The sequence below is a fragment of the Cebus imitator genome, unplaced genomic scaffold, assembly GCF_001604975.1.
Source record: "Cebus imitator isolate Cc_AM_T3 unplaced genomic scaffold, Cebus_imitator-1.0 Scaffold449, whole genome shotgun sequence".
In the NCBI taxonomy this organism is placed as follows: domain Eukaryota; kingdom Metazoa; phylum Chordata; class Mammalia; order Primates; family Cebidae; genus Cebus; species Cebus imitator.
In genome coordinates, this window is record NW_016107764.1 from 3,244,687 (window position 1) to 3,249,293 (window position 4,607).

The 4,607-nt window shown below is 38.5% G+C and overlaps 1 protein-coding gene across 6 annotated transcripts in view; it reads right to left on the bottom strand.

Moving 5' to 3' along the window:
* The window catches only part of ARHGAP39 (Rho GTPase activating protein 39), a 166,085-nt gene that overhangs the window by 29,990 nt on the left and 131,488 nt on the right, over window positions 1-4,607 (bottom strand). The gene's annotated exons all lie outside the window — the stretch shown is intronic.

A 4,607-nucleotide genomic window follows, 5' to 3' on the forward strand; every position in this document is an offset into this window, starting at 1 on the left:
CTAGAGCACACAGTACTTTCAAATAAGTTGTGAAAATACTAATTCTGTATGAACTGAAGTGGAATCTACTAAGATAAACTACAATTGATCATACGAAGAATATATGTGGATCAGAAAAAGCTTACTTAGACAAAAAGCTTATGAAAACTAAAGATAATGTGAAAATATAAGCCTATGTTTATTGTGTTACTCATTAGCAGCTACTTTGTGAAAAATATTTCAATCTATTATGAGTTACTGAAACAGCGGTGTCAACATGAACTTCATGCACTCTCATGATTTAGCCATCATTAGTTCCATGAATTTTTGTCAGAAATCGATGATGAATAGTTTTACTTTCCTTACCACATGGAAGTTCAACAGCTTAGCAATGGCATAGATTTACTGTCATGTTTCAGAAAACTCAGGACGAAAACTAGCATTTTTTGAATGAGAAAAACTTCCCTCAACCACTATTAAACATTGAAAAGGGCTGGGCACCATCGCTCAGGCCTAAAATCCCAATGCCTTAGGAGGCTGAGTTAGGAGGACCACTTGAAGTGAGGAGTTCAAGCAAGACCCTATCTCAAAAAAAAAATTAGCTAGGCACAGTGGCATATGTGTATAGTCCTAGCTGCTCTGGAGGAGGCTCACTGGAGCCCAGGAGTTCAAAGCTGCAGTGAGCTATGATTGCACCACTGCATTCCAGCATGGGCAACAGAGTGAGATCCTATCTCTAAAATAATAATAATAATAATAATAATAAAAATAAATAAATAAATGCAGAATTAATGACTTTGGAAATTAATTTTTGTTGCAGACTTGACAACATTTTTTAATGAATTCAGCCTAACATTACAAAACAAATAGTGGTTATATGCGAAACTTATATTGCAGTAAAGTTATTTTGATAACAACTGTCTGAATCATAAGTAATGTCAAGCTGCTTTATCTACTTCCCATGCTATATAAAATTAAAAACAAGAAGTGAGATTTCCATTCCCACACAAATTTGCAGCAGATATATTTTCTGAGTTCAAAACACAGATCCAGCAGAATTTGATAAATGCCTTCCAAATCATATGCTCATGGATTAATATCAGTATTTGGCAGTACCTATCTATGTAAAAAGACATTTTTGCAGATGAAGCATGTAAAATGTCATCACAAATAACAACAGATGAACATCTGCAGTTGGTTCTGATGGTCAGAAAGGCCAACTCCTTTGGTTTCTCTGAGCAGCAGCACTGGCCCTGTTGCTCCCTGAGCACACCAGATGCTCTTCCTTCTTGGGACGTGCACTTGGTGCTGCCTCTGCTGGGACAGTTTCCCCTCACATATCACACAACTTTTGCTCACAAGATTTAAGTTCTTGCTCAAAATGCACTGTATCTCTACCAATAACTTGAAGAAGGAGAAAAAAAGGGAACTATAAGAAGAAAACTCAATCAATTGAACCTAACCCCAAATTGACACAAATAAAAATAGCAGAGAAAGTCATATTCCATATGTTCAAAAGGCTAGAGAAAAGACTGAACATATTAAGTACAGACATAAAATATACAAAAAAGAAAGAACCCAATCAAAGTTCTAGTGATAAGCATTACAACATCTGAAATGAAAAATACACTGGGGCTGGGCATGGAGGCTCATGCCTATAATCCTAGTGCTTTGAGAAGCTGAAGGTGGGAGGATCGCTTGAGGCCAGGAGTCTGAGACCAGTCTGGGCAACATAGTGAGATCTCTTAAAAAAAAAAAAAAAAAAATTGGCTTAGCATGGAGGTGCGCATACTCGTGGTCCCATCTATTTGGAAAGCAGAGGTGGGAGGATTCCTTGAGCCCAAGAGGTTGAAGCGATCATCATCTGTGATTGTGCCATCGCACTTCAGCCTGGGCTACAGAGCAAGAACCTGTCTAAAAAAAAATTTTTTTTGGAAGAAAAAATGAAAATTTCTCCAACAAGATGAAGACTATAAACTGATAGGTCCAAGAAGCTACATGAACCCCAAAGCCTGTCTTAAGCAAATTGCTTAAAATGTGCAAAATGGAGAAAATAAAGGAGCTAGAGCCAGGTGTAGTGGCTCACTTCCGTAAACCCAGCACTTTGGTGGCTGAGGTGGGTGGATCGCTTGAGTCCCAGAGTTCAAGACCACCCTGGGCAACATGGTAAAACTCCATCTCTACCAAAAATACAAAAATCAGCTGGGTGTGGTGGTGCACACCTGTAGTCCCAGGTGCTGAGTGGGAGGATGGTTTGAGCCTGGGAGGCAAAGTGTGCAGTGAACAGAGATCATGCCTTTCCACCCACTCTAGCCTGGGTGACAGAGCCAGACCCTGTCTTGAAAAAAATAAAATGAAATTGGCTGGGGGTGTGGTGGCTCATGCCTATAATCCCAGCACTTTGGGAAGGCAAGTTGGGTAGATCACTTGAGGCCAGGAGTTTGAGGCCAGCCTGGCCAACATGGTGGTGCACACCTGTAATCCCAGCTACTTGGGAGACTAAGGCAGGAGAATTGCTGGAAACCAGGAGGCAAAGGTTGCAGTGAGCCAAGATCGTGCCACTGCACTCCAGTCTGGGTGACAGAGTGAGACTCCATCTCAAAAAAAAAAAAAAAAAAAAAAAAAAAAAAAAAAAAAAAAAAAAAAAAAAAAAAAAAAAAAAAAAAAAAAAAAAAAAAAAAAAAAAAAAAAAAAAAAAAAAAAAAAAAAAAGAAAAGAAAAGAGAGAGAAAGAAAGGAGCTAGAGTTAAAAGACACATTATGTAAAGAAATACAAAGATAAGAATGACAGCTGATTTCTTGTTAGAAATAGTGCAAGCCAGAAGGCAATGGAGTGGCAAAGGAATAAATCTTAACCTAGACCCAGCAAAAGTAGCTTTCAAAAATGAAGATGAGGCCGGGCACGACAGTTTATGCCTGTAATCCCAGCACTTTGGGAAGCCAAGGTGGGCAGATCACCTGAGGTCAGGAGTTCGAGATCAGCCTGGCCAACACTGCAAAATCCCACCTTTATGAAAAAAAATACAAAAATTAGCCGAGTGTGGTGGTGCACGCCTGTAATTGCAGCTACTTGGGAGACTGAGGCAGGAGAATCACATGAACCTGGCAGGTGGAGGTTGCAGTAAGCTGAGATTGCACCAGTGCACTCCAGCCTGGGCAACAGGGTGAGACTCCGTCTCAACAAAAAGAAAAAAAAAAAAGAAGACGGAAGACTTTTTCAAAAATACTAAAGCTAAAAGAAGTCATTACCAGCAAACTTCCACTTCAGTCAATGTTACATGAAGTCTTTCAAGCAGAAAGAAATGCCACCAGATGGACACAAATCTGGATCCACAGAAGCAATCAAGAGTACTGGAAACAGGAACTGTGTGGGCTGATGTAGAAATGTTTTCTTAGTATTAAAATCTCTTTAAATGATAACTATTTAAGTAAAGCAAAAATAATAACAATGTATTGAGTCACTGATTACATGTAGTAAAATAATATATTTGACAGCAGCAGAACAAAATTTGAGGAATGGAACCTAATGTTAGGTTCTTACACTATTTATAAAGTGGTACAATACCATTTGAAAGTCGACTAAGTTAATATAATACATAAACCCTAAAACAATGGCTAAAAAATAGCCAAGAGCCATAACTAAGAATCCAACAAAAAGAGATAAAGTTGAATTTTAAAATGCTTGATTAATGCAGAAGAAAAAAAAGGAGGAAAAAGGGAATGAAAACAAATGAGACAAAAAATGCAACAGCCAAGATGACAGATTTAAGCCTAACCATATAAATAATCGCACTGTGTTAATGGTCTAGATCCTCCAATAAACAGGCAGAGACGGTCAGATTGAATAAAAAAGGGTTACCTAATAATATTATGCCTATAAGAAAAACAATAATAAAGACAAAATAAGAGGTAGAAAGTATAAAAGGTTGACAAAAGAGATGTCATGCTGACATGAATCCAAAGAAACCTGGAGTGCCAACATTAATGTAAGTAGATTTCGGAGCAAAGAAGTTTTCTAGAAACAAAGATTCATCAAGAGTTCATCCTAAATGTCTACGTACCTAACTACAGAGCTTCAAAATACTTCTGCGTATTTCTCTGAGAGAAATAAAAATGTAATGTCCAAACAAAGACTTGTACCTGAATGTTTATAGCAGTTTTATTTGTAATAGCCCAAATCTGCAAACAACCCAAATGCCCATCAAAAGGTAGTACATCCATACAATGGTATACTACTTAGCAGTGAAAAAGAAATAAACTACTGATACGTGTAACAACATGTCAAAACAATTACATGGAGTAAAAGATGACAGACCAAAAAAAAAGAGTGCATACTGCTTGAGTCCTTTTAGGACTCATGCCTACAAACACGAATTAATCTATAGTGATGGAGGTAGATGAATCCTTCTGTAGGAAAGTGGGGGGTCGTGCAGAGATAGGTGGGAGGGGAACAGGGGGACAAGGAGACTTCTGGCACCAGTGGAAAGTGCACTACCTTAATTGTGGTGATGGTCATGGGTGTATACACGCATCAAGACTTATCAAAATGCATGCTTTAAACATGTGTGATTAGGCCGGGCGCGGTGGCTCAAGCCTGTAATCCCAGCACTTTGGGAGGCCGAGGCGGGT